The sequence below is a fragment of the Rana temporaria genome, chromosome 13 (genome assembly GCF_905171775.1).
Source record: "Rana temporaria chromosome 13, aRanTem1.1, whole genome shotgun sequence".
Taxonomy (NCBI): Eukaryota; Metazoa; Chordata; class Amphibia; order Anura; family Ranidae; genus Rana; species Rana temporaria.
In genome coordinates, this window is record NC_053501.1 from 23,155,598 (window position 1) to 23,171,324 (window position 15,727).

General features: G+C 48.8%; 1 protein-coding gene across 2 annotated transcripts in view; it reads right to left on the reverse strand.

The window, feature by feature from the left end:
- SETD3 (SET domain containing 3, actin histidine methyltransferase) overlaps positions 1–15,584 on the reverse strand; it is an 81,316-nt gene extending 65,732 nt beyond the window's left edge. For both annotated transcript variants that reach the window (XM_040332605.1, XM_040332603.1), the window contains exons 1-2: positions 15,433–15,584; positions 5,036–5,153 (exon numbers count right to left, since the gene is read on the reverse strand). The gene's annotated coding sequence lies outside the window, so the exon portion shown is untranslated. The remainder of the gene's footprint in view (positions 1–5,035; positions 5,154–15,432) is intronic.
- Positions 15,585–15,727: the final 143 nt, after the last annotated feature.

A 15,727-nucleotide genomic window follows, 5' to 3' on the forward strand; every position in this document is an offset into this window, starting at 1 on the left:
GCAAAGCGCAGAAAACTCAGGTGCTTTGAGCATATGGGAACATGCAGGAACGCGTCCATGATATCCAAGGACGCCATGAAGTCCCCCTGATAGAATGCTGCCATTACTGAGCTAATCCACTCCATCTTGAACTTTTGCACCTAGACAAAACAATTGAGGGCCTTTTAAGTCCAGGATTGGACGGACCTCTCCCTTCTTGGGGACTACAAACAGATTGGAGTAAAACCCCTGAAACCGTTCCATTGAGGGAACCGGCACAATCACCCCCCTGTCCAGTAGATCCTGGACAGCCCCTGACAAAGCCTTCCGGTAATCCGGAGGAAGCTGGAGGTTGGAAGGAAAAAAATCTGTTTGGTGGACAAGAGAGAAACACCATCTTGTACCCCGAGGAAACTACTCCGCAAACCCAACGGTCGGAAAGAAGGGACCCCCACCGAGCCGCGAATTCGCGAAGCCGGCCCCCCACCCGAAACACGGGATGGGGCAGACCTTTATGCGGAAGCAGGTTTGTCCGCAGGCATGTGAAGCTTGCGGTACCAGGTGCGCTCCTGCCCCGCAGCGGGGGCCCAGCACCTTGCAAACTTTTTCTTGACGCATTGGGCGCACGGAAACAAAAAAAACGCTAGGGGACAGTAAAGGAGGGCCCTCGCTTACGGCGAGGCTCTTTGCCCTTCCCAGACTGTGGGAGCAGTGTGCTCCCACCACCCATGGCATCCTCAATGATGCCATCCAGGGATGCCCCAAAAAGCCATTCACCCTTAAAGGGTAAATCCACCAAGGCCTACTATGAGGACTGGTCCGCAGACCAGCAATTCAGCCACACAAGGCAGCGCAGTACCACCGCATAGGCGGAAGCCCTGGAAAGCAAGGGGAGCGCATCCAGGACCGACTCACAGACAAATTTATAGACCCTGAACCACTTGTTCAGCCAGGTCCTTACCGGTCTCGGAAGCACCCTGTGCCTCCAGATCCTGCAGCAATAAGCTTTGCCCTACCAGTCAGAGTCTGTGACACCAGAGCCCCGGCCAAAACCGGTCTCACAGCCGAACCCACTACTGTGAAGATGGAGCGGGCCACAGCCTCCACTCTCCTATCCGCAGGGTCTTTAAAGGCAGGAGCCCCATCCACAGGCAATGTGGTGGCATTGCTCAACCTGGACACGGGATGGTCCACGGACGGAGGAGAGAGTCCTCCTCAAAGGGATAACGGACCGCAAAGGCAAAAACAGCCTGCGGTGTATCCCATTCCTTGTACAACAAACTGTCCTAAAAGGGAACACAAGGAAACACTGTTTCAGTGCGTGGCGGTTTTGCGGGACCCAAAAAGGGACTGGCACATCAGGTGCCCCCGCCATATCCTCAAGTGTCTGAGCAACACGCAGAAAAAATAGCTCCAACAATTCCCATCAGCAACCGACCCTGAAGCAGAGTCGTCCTCACTGTCCGCGTGGGTTAAGCCCACATCATCTGACAATACAGACCAGAGGCAGATGTCAGATATCCCCAGAAGCAGGCTCAGGGAGGGGGTGCTTTTTACCCCCCTTCTGGGCACTAGCTGCTTCAAACCTGGTGAGAAAAGCCTCCAGGACATCCGACATTACAACAGATGTGGCAGGGGGAGGGGCATCAAGGGTTAACACAGGCATTGCTGGGGAAGAAGTACCTGGCTCAGGCTCCATAATGCCCCACCGCTGTGTCACCCAAACTGCAAGGCAGAAACACCCACCGGTCACCTCCTGGCCGTTAACAACAGAGGTAGAGGCCCCCAGGGAACTCACCACCCCACCCGGTGCAGCGCGAGCTGAGACAGGTCTGAGGTGTGCTGAGAAGCCGGCTGCGCTGCGTCTGTCACCTCAGGGAGATTTGCGGTCTTTTTGCAGCGCTAAAACGGCCGCACGAGGCCAAACGAAATCCAATATGGCCGCCGAATGTGAAAAAAGCACCATAGGACCACAGGAAAATGGCCACCTAGCCATATAAAGCGTGACCACGGCAAAATGGCCGCCGCTGCGCATTTAAAAACACCCAGAATGACACAGCACACAGCGCAGCACAGAGTAAACAGCGCAGCACACAAAAAGACCAGCAAGTGAACACACACAGGCCCCGCCATACACACAGGCCATGGTGTAATAAAGAGAGCCCAGAAAGCCCCCCCTAACAGCCGCTACCCTAATGGGAAAGGAGGGAGATGAATTAAGGGAGAGAGGAAAGCAGGGCAAACCCTCAGTCGATCTCCCAGGGGAAAATTCCAGCCATACCACCTTACCTGAGCAAGGAGCCACTACTTACCCGTCCTGCGACCACCCGCTGGAGGTATCCCAGACAGAACCATTGTCCGCTAAACGGCATGGCTGTCGGCCAGACACACTGTGACAAAGCCATAAAGACCGGTCATATGTGTGCCCTAGAACAAAATGTTCCCCGGCCGCCCCTGGAGCAAAGGGGCCTGTCGTGGACGACCCAGAGCTGAGCTGAGGGCCGGCACACGCTCGATGGCCAAAAATGGGGGGGGGGGGGGGGGACTACAAGAGTCAAGACCCAGTCTGTCACCCAGTCGGCAGTTGATAGAGGAATCTCAGGATCCAAAAATGCAGGAACAAAACAATAAAAAGCGAAAAAAAAAATAAATCGCAAGAAAAAAATCTCCGGAGTACAGGACTCCAGTGTGCCTGTCCTCTCCTGACATTAGGCAGGGTGTGGGTTATACCCGAGTGGGTTATACCCGGGGAGCCACGTCCCCTGGGAGGAGCTGCACTGAGGAAAGTGTTGTTAACACTTAAAGTGCTTTTTTCTGCCTAACTCTCCTGGAAGGAAGCGGATATAACACTAAGGTCAAAGGCTGCTGTGTCCAACCATGAACAGAAGATAAATAGCTGTTTATCCATTCAGAAATCTTGTAAACTGATAATTTCCCGTTTTGTTATTTAAAAAAAAAAAATTAAATCTCACAAGAACCAGTACATTGCATTATAGTGCAACAGTTGTCAAGCGATTCACTTAAAGATAACACAGATGATATTATGAGCCTCCTACACAGAGCCCAAAGCAAGTGCCACTGATAAACTAACTGAAAACCATTGAATAATGTTATCCACCAGGCGAGTGACCTTCACACCGCGGGTCTTGGCTGGCACCGAGCACAGAGCGTCTTCTCACATTTATGGGTTTCACTGTTGATGGTGCTTTTAAAACAACGATGATCAGTTTAGATTTAAATGTTAAATATTTATACAAAGCATGGCTCTAATAAAGTGCAGTGATCTCTGAGAACAGCCAGAGAAAATGTCCAGCAAACAAAATACTATAAATAATATACCAAATACAATCAGATATACAAACATCCAACACTGTGTATTATAAAAAAACAACCTGTCCATAGAACTTATACTAACCTCGGAAATATAATCAACCGCATAGCTTAAAATAACAGCATGGGGTCCATCAAAGCCAAACTCCCACCAGACAATTTCTTCTTTAATTTAACCGCTTCAGCCCCAAGCCTCTTTTTTTGACACTTTACAAGTTAAAATATATTTTTTTTTGCCAAAAAATTACTTACAACCATATATATTGTGACAGCAGAGCGAGGCTGTAGTTGCAATACTTTCTGTCAAACCGTATTTGCGCAGCGGTCTTACAAGCGCACTTTTTTGGGGGAAAAAAAATCACTTTTTTTAATTAAAAAATAAGAAAACAGTGAAGTTAGCCCGTTTTTTTTTTTTATATATTGTGAAAGATAATATTACTACAAGTAAATTGATACCCAACATGTCACGCTTCAAAATTGCGCCTGCTCACGGAATGGCGACACACTTTTACCCTTAAAAATCTCCACAGGCGACATTTAAACATTTCTACAGGTTACCAGGTTTGAGTTAAGCCCCATACACATGGTCGAACTTTTTGACAACAAACTTCAAAATTAGCAAGTTTTCAAAAAATTCTGACCGTGTCTGATCGGTTTTCATCTGACAAATGTTCACTCTGCAAAACGGACAAACTTTTTGGCAACAAAAGTCCTACAGAGCAAAATCCTATAGTGTGTACAGAAGTACAAACACGCATGCTCAGAACCAATGTTAAAGTGGAGGTTCACCCAAAAACTTAATTTTTAGCATTAGATTGAGGCTCATTTTGTCAAGGGGAATCGGGTGTTTTTTTTCAAATCAAAGCCGTACTTACCGTTTTAGAGATAGATCTTCTCCGCCGCTTCCGGGTATGGTCTGCGGGACTGGGCGTTCCTATTTGATTGACAGGCTTCCGACGGTCGCATACATCGCGTCACGATTTTCCGAAAGTAGCCGAACGTCGGTGCACAGGCGCCGTATAGAGCCGCACCGACGTTCGGCTTCTTTCGGCTACTCGTGACGCGATGTATGCGACCATTGGAAGCCTGTCAATCAAATAGGAGCGCCCAGTCCCGAAGACCCATACCCGGAAGCGGCGGAGAAGATCGCTCTCTAAAATGGTAAGTACTGTTTCGATTTAAAAAAAAAACACCTGATTCCCCTTGACAAAATGAGCCTCAATCTAATGTTAAAAATAGTTTTTTGGGTGAACTCCCGCTTTAAAATCAACCAACAATAGCAGAAGTTGACCAAAGCGTGGCGGTAAAGAGCAGAAAAACCATGTGATTTTGGGAAAGTTTGCTGACAAAGTCCTGCCGTGTGTATGCATACCAAGTTCACAGCCAACGCTCTTCGAACAAAAATCCACAGAAAAGTTTGTTTGAAGTCCGATCGTGTGTATGAGGCTTTACAGAAGATTGCTAATCAGGACAAATAGAGATAGTGACAGGGGCACAGACAGCAAACAAAAACTGACAGGTATTCTTATCCATCTCCCCTCTATCCAAAACGTTACAAAGAAAAAAAAATAATTGCCCTAGTTTCTGAAGCTATAAAAAGGATGCCAAAATGCAATTTCGATCTCTCCTAACCCAAATACTCAGAACGATTTGCTTGTAGTCATCCTGCTTAAACCAAACCATTCATACAGTGGACATTTGTAATACTTTTGATCTGTTGACTTACCTCTCAGGTACAGCTGGTGGTTCTGTAGCCTCTTCCTCTCAAAGCAGAAGTGTCAGCCTGGAGCCCCTACCAAAGCTGTCCCATCTGTCTCAGCTCAGCGCTCACAACTGTCATAATGCTGTCAAATAAAAGGAAAAGTTGTCAGGATTACATGAAAGTAAAGGCGTATATACAACTAACAGGTTTACCTTGCTTGAAGTTCCAGCTTGAGGATTTTTTTTTTTTAAGTCAGCAGCTAAAAATACTGCAGCTACTGACTTTTAATATATGGACGCTTACCTGTCCAGGGACCCAGCGATGTCGGTACCCCAGTCGATCTTCAGATCGGCTTTTGGGTGCTGCCGCCGCCATCTCCAATAAGGGAAACTAGCAGTGAAGCTGTTCGGCTTAACAGACGGTTCCCTTCTGCTCATGTGCGACGCGCACTGCCGCCGGGCCAATTAGAAAGCGTGGAGGAAGGATGATGGGGACCGAACTTCAGAGGGACGTTGCCATGGCTCTGTCTACAGGAGTCTGGAAGGGGGACCTGTCAAAAATGGGTCCCCGTCCATCCCCCCCCCCCCATTGGTACTGGAGGGGGGAGGAAGCAAATAAGCAGAAGTTACACTTTTGGATGGAACTCCATTTTAAAAAGGAGAGGATGTACAGCCAAAGCACGTTTGGCTGTACATCTTCTGTGCATCACAGGAGTGTAGCTCATTCTGCACTCCTGTGACCCATTTTCAGCAGACAGAGGGCTGAAGTCTACTGTCAGCTGACATCACAGAGCCGGTCAAGACTCGGGAAAGATTGCGTCCATATGGTCAGGATCCATCCACATGCCTGGACCTACACCTGGCTCAGCCTTATAGCGAGTTGCTGAGAGCCTGAGCTGTCCGCTGTCGCCTCCCCCACAGCTTAGGGCTCCAGACTACAGGAGCACCTCCACTCTGGATGAAGAAGCACAGGGGTCACCTTTTGACAGCAGCACTGTTCATCTGGGAGAGGGGAGTGTTAGATGTACTAGCAGATTTAACCACTTCCTCATTGGGCACTTTCACCCCCTTCCTGTCCAGATCAATGTTCAGCTTTCAGTGCTGTTGCACTTTGAATGACTATTGCAACACTGTACCCAAATTAAAATATGTATCTTTTTTTTTTCTTACACAAAGAGAGATTTCTTTTGGTGGTATTTAAAGCAGAGCTCCACCCAAAAGGGGAAGCTCTGCTTATCTGCCTCTTTTCCCTACACCTCCACTGTCACATTTGGCACCTTTTGGGAGGGGGGGGGGGGCGGATACCTGGATTTGACAGGTACCTGCTCTCACTTCCTGCTGACTTTGCCACGGTGAACTCATCCAGAAGTTTGACCCCCGCCGTTGGGCCATTCACAAAGCACAGTAGGGAGCCGGTTTCCCTTATCCGAGATAACAGCGGCAGCAACCGAGAGCGGATTAAAAAATTTGGGTGAAGACACCACTGGATTTGTGAACAGGCAAGTGTCCCAATATTAAAAGTCAGCAGCTACAGACATACTGGCTGGATCACCAGGTGTAAATAGAAGCAAGAAAGCCCAAGGCCTAGTACACACGAGAGGATCGATCCGCGGAAACGGTCCGGGGGACCGTTTCCGCGGATAAATCCTCTGGCGGATTTTAATCTCATGGTTGTACTAACCATGAGATCAAAATCCCAGCGGAATTCCCTCCGCGGTGACGTGTCGCGCCGCGATGATGACGCGGCGACGTGCGCGACTCTGTCATATAAGGAATTCCACGCATGCGTCGAATCATTACGACGCATGCGAGGGATGGAATCGGACGGATTGATCCGCTGAGTCTGCACAGACCAGCGGATCAATCCGCTGGACTGGATTCCAGCGGATAGATTTCTTAGCATGCTAAGAAATCTTGATCCGCTGGAAATCCATCCCCGGGGGAAAAAATCCGCGGAAAAATATCCGCTGGATCGTACACACCAGGGGATCTATCCGCTGAAACAGGTCCGCGGATAAATTTCAGCGGATCGATCCTCTCGTGTGTACGGGGCCTAAAACGAACACAGCCATCACATACAAGAATTTGCTTAAAGGGGTTGTAAAAATAAAAAAAGTTTCTTCACCCCCCCCCAGCCCCTATTTACTTACCCGACCCTTCAAAAGTCCTGTGCTGTGAATGCGCAGGCTTCTCGGCTCATTCATTGGTTGATTAAAAGCAGCACAGCCATTGGCTGGCGCTGCTGTCAATCACATCCAATGACGCAGCGCGCCGGGGGCCGAGTGATACAGTGAGCGGCTATATCACAGGAGCGCGCCCGCAAGAACTCATCACCGCGCAAGCTCGCTCGCATGAAGGTGATGAGTTCTTGCGGGGAGGAGCCGAGACAGCCCAGAAGACCAGGTTCTGGGCCACTCTGTGCAAAATAAGCTGCACAGTGAAGTATAACATGTTTGTTATTTAAAAAAAAAAATAATAATACTTCCTTTACATACCCTTTAAGTTATAAATGGACACTGATCAGTCACTGTGCTTATTCAGGAAAGGAAGGGGTCAGTAAATGACATGTTTACTAGCCCCTTCCCCCACTCTCCATCCCGAAATGATCCTTGTGTACCCGCAGCAGCTACCAGCGGAAGAAGAGAGAAGCTGGCAGCGCTGTGGGAGAGAGGGTGGGCACACAGGGGGGCCCTGGAGACAATGATCTCCAAACCAACTGACACCAACTATAGGGCACTATTCTTCCTACTGACAACAATCATGGGGTACTAGTCCTTCAACTGACACCACTCATGGACGAATATTCCTCCCACCGACACCAACAATGTGGTACTTTTCCTCCCACTGACAAACAATGAAGTACTATTCCTCCCACCGACACCAACGATGTGGTACTATTCCTCCCACCGACACCAACAATGTGGTACTAATTCTCCCACTGACACCAACGATGTGATACTATTGTGATACTATTCCTCCCACTGACACCAAATCAAATGATGGAATACTATTTCTCCCACCGATACCAACATCCAGCCCTCCTAAAGTCTGAAGACGGTAAACTGGCCCTTTGTTTATCCTAGGGCCCCTGCCCTAGAATACGAGCATTTACCCTTGCAGTACAAGCGCAGACCCCACTGCAAGTTAGAATTTTCAAGGTTCCCAGAGCTGTTCTTTTAAACAACCCCATCCGTAATTCCCTGCAATAGAAGAGCTCCTGTACTCACCTCTCCAGTGACCCAGGCCCCTATCTTCACACCGGTAGACTCTTGAGCATTTACCTCTACCAGCAATATCAGATGCCTAAACTACCCCCACGCATGGTTCAGGTAATATTCTTGATCTCATCTTCAAACAAAATATGGACATCAATACACTGGACAACATGCCGTTACCATGGACGGACCACCACGTTATGAAATTCAAAACCACCACCAGCACCTTCCCCCAAAAACCAAAACACTCAATAACAACACACTGGATAAGATCTCAGAAGAAACTACACTCTGAACTTTTCAAAATCACACTATCAAAAAACATAGGAATGCTAAAGCAAAACCAATTAACGGAACAAACACTCAACTCCTTAAACAAAGCATTACTACAAACAGCAGAGATAGTCGCTCCGAAACGTAGAGCACTCAGCCGCAAAAACAATTCAGGCTGGTTCAATGACACTCTTACTTTACTGAAGCAAGAACGCAGAAGAGCTGAAGGAGCCTGGAGAAGAAATCCCACAATGGAAAACCGCACAAACTACAAAGCACTCACTAATAAATACCACAAAGCAATATTAAATGCAAAAATAACATTTTTCAAACACCATCTCAAAAGCCATAAACCGTCCCCGCAAACTCTTCAAAATTAGTCGCTCAAAATTAGTCGCTCAGACTATGAAACCCACCTGCCTAGAACCTCCAGCAAATGAAACTCAAGAATTCTTTAATGAGCTATCGGATTTTTGTAATCGACAAAATTAAAAACATTCGGGAAATAATTCAACAGAAAAAAACAACCAACCTCACTCAGCCACAGCAAGAAGAGGAAGTCAATACAAACATTATACAACCGACGAATTTTGTGCTGATCCCGATCACCATCAACACCACCAAAAACATCAAAAGCCTCCGAGACAGCACATCACCAAATTACACCATTTCGACAAAACTCCTGAAAGAATGTATCGATATCTTGGCACCCACCATAACACATCTCGTAAACCAATCATTCAAAGAAGGTATTGTTCCAATTTCTCTCAAGCAAGGCATAATCAAGCCCCTTCTAAAGAAACCTAACCTCAACCCTAAAAGACCCAAATCACCGCAGACCGATAACAAGCCTGAACACCATCTCCAAGATTATGGAGAAAGCTGTAGTACAACAGCTACAACTCCATTTGGACACAAACTCTTGGACCCACTTCAATCAGGTTTCCGCCCAGGCCATGGCACTGAAACAGCACTTCTCAAAATATGTGATGATGCCCTCGAAGAAGCAGATGACGGAGAATCATGTCTCCTGGTGCTGCTGGATCTGAGTGCAGCAATCGACACTGTAGACCACAAAACTCTACTCATTTGTCTTAAAGAAGTAGCAGGAGTCACAGACGCAGATCACGCAATTTCTTGCGGAGTCCATCAAGGATCACCCGTGCTCTTCAACATCGACCCTCGCCCACTCCTCAAAATCATCAGTAAACAGGACCTGTGCTACCACTCATACGCTGACGACACTCAACTCTCTAGAAAAATTCCTCACATTGATCGAGGATTGGATGACTGAGAGATCCCTCAAACTCAATGGATCCAAGACAGAACTTCTTCTCCTCCACGCAAACCGAAAGACAAAAGCTGAGACTTCATGGACACCACCCACCATCCTTGGACAGATGATCACCCCCAAGCACCAAAGACAAAAGTCTCGGAGTCATCTTTGACTCTGAAATGTTGATGGATGCACAAATAGGATCAGTAGTCAGCGGATCTGACCATCTCCTCCGACTGCTGCGTAGACTCATCCCCTTCATCCCAAAAGAAGACATAGCAGTAGTAGTTGTAACTATCATCAATTCCCGACTCGACTACGCAAACTCCCTCTATATTGGACTACCTAAAAATCAGTTTTCGCGTCTACACGTCGTCCAGAATACGGCAGCCAGACTGGTAACAGGAAAAAAACATGGGAATCCATCACCCCTTCACCAAGGACCCTTTATTGGCTAACCGTAAAGGATAGGGTTACATTCAAGACCCTCTGTCTTACCCACAAGGAAACGCTCCTCAATACTTGTGCGAGAAAATAAAGCATTACACCCCCCAATCGCATTCTTCGATCAACCAACCAAAACCTCCTCCACATCCCCAAATCCCACTACAAATCAAAGGGAGAACGAAGATTTGTAGTCCAAGGACCACGGCTATGGAACTCTCTGCCCACAAACATCCGCATGGAAGAAAACCATCGGGCCTTCAGGAAAAAACTTAAGACCCATCTATTCTGAAGGATAAGGACGACACTGGATGGAAATAAGCGCCTTGAGGCGATTCAGTTCGCATTTGTAGCGCTATACAAGTTACCCGCTCACTCTTTACCCCCTCCCCTGCTGCGGTTCCATCTTCTGATCCTACATCACTACAGGACATGGCACTGATGTAGGGGGGGTCAGGGGATGAAATCACAGAACTCAGCTATTTACAAAAGCATCCGACAATACCGGAAATGTCATATACTGGAGGAGTCTGCAGCCCAGGAACAGAGCAAAGGTAGGAGGAGATGGGTTGCTGGAGAGGAGGAGAGTATGATAGCTTTTCTATTCCTTTTTCGGGGGATTGATGGGGCGCTATAAGCAACACCGAGGGTTTGTTTTCAGCACCAAGTGCAGTCTGGAGAGGAGACGGCGTCCATGGAACGGGAAAAAAATAAAAAATAAAAACACCTGAAGGGAGAAAAACTAGAAACAAAAAGGACCATGCTGGCGATTGGTCCAACGCTGTCACATGGGGAGAGGAGAGCAGCTTCACCCTCTCATTCCACATTGACCATTTTAAATCCTCATGCTGCTACCATTAGAAAATTCGATAGAGAAATGTATTGTATTTACTAGTTTTAACTTTTTTTTTTTACAATTCTTCAATTACTTCCTGATGTCATACATCCCAGGAGTCTTCAAAAGGTGAGGAGGGGTTTTCTCAGCCAAGCATATCCTCATGCCTGCATGTCCGAGCTAAGGGCAGAGAGATTCCAGCTAGTAAATGCTACATGAATCATCTGCCCTTACTAAGCATGGAGAAATGGATGAGTTTGCTTTGAATATTAAAAAAATAATGAAATGGCGTTTTTGGTTTGTCGTGCTCACATGCAGTGTAGTTCCACTTTAACCACTCGCCGACCGGGCCATAGCCGAATGACAGCTACAGTGTGGCCAGCTAATTCTGGGAGGGCATACAATGACCTCCTACGAAAAATCGCGCTTCCTGCGAGCCCCCATGGAGCGCAACCAGGAATGTCCACGACCGCCTGGTTTTCTCAGGACCCGGCCCGTCACGGATCGGGGTAAAGGGCCAATCCCAGCAGCCCTTTACCATGCGATCGCTCCTTCCAATGACGGAGTGATCACTGTCAACAAACTGGCATCATGTCCGGTTCTATCCACTGCTCACACCATTCATGCGAGGAGAGGAGGTTTGTTTTCGTTATTGCCTAGGAGTGCCACATCTGTGCCATATCAGTACGAAGCAGTTCCACATCTGTGCCCAGCAGTGCTCTACTGTGCCACTAGCGCCAATACAGTGCCCATCAGTGCCACATCAGCAGCGAAAAAATGCGTTTTCATTTTCTTTCCACATTTTCCAAAAACACGTGGGAAAAAATGACACGTTCAAAAGACTCATTATGCCCCATAGCAGGGTTTGACAAATTTGCTTGGAATCTAGGAGCCAGCTAAAAAAGTTAGGAGCCAGAAAACGCTCCCCGACGAGCTCGCGCGCAGAAGCGAACACATACGTGAGTGGCGCCCGCATATGTAAACGGTATTCAAACCACACATGTGAGGTGTCACCGCGATCAGAGCGAGAGCAATAATTCTAGCCCTAGACCTCCTCTGTTACTCAAAACATGCAACCTGTAGATCTTTTTAAACGTCGCCTATGGAGATTTTAAAGGGTAAAAGTTTGTTGGCATTCCACGAGCGGACGCAATTTTGAAGCGTGACAGGTTGGGTATCAATTTACTCGGCGTAACATTATTTTTCACAATATTAAAAAAATGCAGATAACTTTACGGTTGTGTTATTTTTTAATTAAAAAAGGTGTAATTTTTTCCCAAAAAAGTGCGCTTGTAAGACCGCTGCGCAAATACGGCGTGACAGAAAGTATTGCAACGATCGCCATTTTATTCTCTAGGGTGTTAGAATAAAAAATATATATAATGTTTGGGGGTTCTAATTAGAGGGAAGGAGATGGCAGTGAAAAATTACATATTAGAATTGCTGTTTAACTTGTAATGCCAACGGCCACCACCAGATGGGGCCAGCTGACAGAAGGAAGAGCTTGGGACTTCACAAAGCCGCGGCCTCAATTACTGGCCGTCACGCGATCGCGCGGTGGGGGCGCACGGAGACACAGGATCCTGCGGCTTTGCGGCCTGCCTCAATTACTGGCGCCCGGATATTGTCGACCCCTGCCTCATAGAATATACTGTAGGGCAGGGATATGCAATTAGTGGACCTCCAGCAGTTTCAAAACTACAAGTTCCATCATGCCTTTGCCTCTGGGTGTTGTGCTTGTGGCTGTCAGAGTCCTGCTATGCCTCATGGGAATTGTAGTTCTGCAACAGCTGGAGGTCCACTAATTGCATATCCCTGCTGTAGGGAGTTTTCTTTCCAAAATGTTGTCATTTTGTGGGCATTTCCATTGTCCTGGTGCTTCAGGGCCTTCAAAAGTGCGATAGGTTGTCAGGAAACGATATGTGCAATTGATGTCCCTAGAATGCCCAATGGTGCCCTCTGCCTCTGTACGTGGCCAGGCTGTGTAAGAGTCTCACACATGTGGTATCCCCATACTGGGGAGGAGTAGCAGAATGTCTTTTGGGGTGTCATTGCAAGTATGCATATGCCATGTAAGAGAAATTACCTGTTAATATGACAGTTTTGTGGGGGGAAAAAAAAGAAAATTGCAAAGAATTGGGGGAAAATAAATAAATTACAACTTGATAAAATTCACCATGCCTCTTACTAAATACCTTGGAATGTCTACTTTACAGAAAGGGGTCCTTTGTACTTTCCTGGCTTGTTAGGGTCTCAAGAAATGAGATAGGAAGCCGGTACATCAGGTGTGATCAGTTTTCAGAGATTGACACCAATTTCCAAAATTTTATAACAGACACAAAGAAAAATATATATTTTTTTTATTATTTATAGTGCAAAAAATGAGAAATCCCAATGGTGATCAAATATTACCAAAAGAAAGCTCCATTTGTGTGGAAAAAAAAAGACAGGTTGGCTGCTTGGCACAGGTGCCATTCAGAGAAGTGTTTTCTGATTGGACGAGGTAGAGAGGTGGGGCAATGTACAATGCAGGGAGATGTGCCAGTGCTCCCACTTCATAGTCTAAAGTCAATATTTGCATACAGAGCTCCCTGAGGCCTAAAGGTTCCTCGAGCCCATAAAGATATGTGCCTGGGCCCGTCCAATCTGTTGGGCCCACATCAGATTCCCAACATGCAGCGCCAGGGGCCACAACTTGGTACTCTCGTGGAGCTTTTAAAGACCCTGTGATTGGTTTGCAAAGGACCTGCATTAGCGGTGATTTCTAGCATTTTCTGACTGTCTCCTGCCACTCCCCCTGCACTCCCTGAACATCTCCTTCAGCTCGCCCACGTTCTTTGACCGTCTCCTGCAGCTCGCCCTCCCTTATTGTCTCCTGCAGCTCGCCCGCGCTCCCTGAACATCTCCTGCAGCTCGCCCGCACCCCCTGAACATCTCCTGCAGCTCGCCCGCGCCCCCTGCACTCCCTGAACATATCCTTCAGCTCACCCACATTCTTTGACCGTCTCCTGCAGCTCATCCCTGCGCTCCCTGAATGTCTCCTGCAACTCGCCCGCGCTCCCTGAACATCTCTTGCAGTTCGCCCACGCCCCCTGCACTCCCTGAACATCTCCTTCAGCTCGCCCACGCTCCCTGACCGTCTCCTGCAGCTCACCCCTGCACTTCCTGAACATCTCCTTCAGCTCGCCCACACTCCCTGACCCTCTCCTGCAGCTCACTAGCAGTCTCTGACCCTCTTCTGCAGCTTGGCTGTTCTCTCTGTCTACCGCAGTGTTCCACACTCTGTCTCTTGCAGCTCACCTGTGCTTCCTGACCACCTGCAGCATTCCGCACTCTCTGCCCCCTGCTGCTCGTTTGCGCTGACCGTCTCCTTCAGTGCACCCTCAATCCCTGACCATCTCCTGCAGCTTGGCTGTGCTCTCTGTCTCCTGCAGCGTTCCACACTCTGTCTCTTGCAGCTCACCTGTGCTTCCTGACCATCTGCAGGGGATGGTCAGAGAGTGCGGGCACGCTGCAGGAAAAGGATCAGGTAGTACGGGCGCGCTGCAGGTAGACGATCAGAGAGCGCAGGAGCTCTGCAGGAGACGGTTGGCAGGTAGTGTGGGCACGCTGCAGGAGATGGTTGGCAGGTAGTGCGGGCACGCTGCAGGAGATGGTTGGCAGGTAGTGCGGGCACGCTGCAGGAGATGGTTGGCAGGTAGTGCGGGCACGCTGCAGGAGATGGTTATCAGGAAGTGCGGGCACGCTGCAGGAGACGGTTGGCAGGTAGTGCGGGCACGCTGCAGGAGACGGTTGGCAGGTAGTGCGGGCACGCTGCAGGAGATGGTTGGCAGGTAGTGCGGGCACGCTGCAGGAGATGGTTGGCAGGTAGTGCGGGCACGCTGCAGGAGAGGATCAGAGAGCGCAGGAGCTCTGCAGGAAATGAATCGGAGAGCTCCAGAAGGCTGAAGGTAGAGTGCTAGCGAGTGTCTCCTGCAGAGTGCCCTCTGACAGCCTGTACAAATATTTGGTGTGGCCCTGTGGTGCATATGGGGGCCCCTGTACCTCATGTGTGTACCCCAGATGTGGGTCACACTCCTACGATTGGTAGGGCGGGTGGCATTGCCAGGCTGTCTGTTACATACACTGATCTCCATTCACAGTCTATGTCAGGGAGGGGGCAGTGATGTCTGGCGCCCCCTCTGGACACCCCTGGATATGACGGCCATTACATTTTGCATGAACCATTGTGACTAGCGAGGCCGAGTGTGAGGAGAATGTCAGCTGACCCCCCCGGGAGGATATCCTGGGCTCCCTATCCTGTCACCTGCACACACATACAGAGTGATATCTCCTTGGTGTCACCCCGCAGGGGGTCGGGAGGAAGACTCAGTACTTACCTCCTGTCTCCCCCCGCGGCCCTCCAATGCCTCCAGAAGCTCCTCAGCGGGGGTGAGGCCAGAAGACAGCGCCTGGCAGGATGGAGAGAAGAACCCCGCACACCCTAACCTTCCTCCGCCAGCGCCCAACGCCTCTCAGCCCTTCCCCACACGCTATTGGACCAGCCCCGACCGGGCTCCTCCCGTCACTGGACAGCCGCCCTGTCACTCGCAACCACACCCCGCCCATTTCGCCTTCCAACCATCAAGGTAGGTTGCGGCGAGGCGGCTTTTTCCACGCCCCTTCTACCCGACG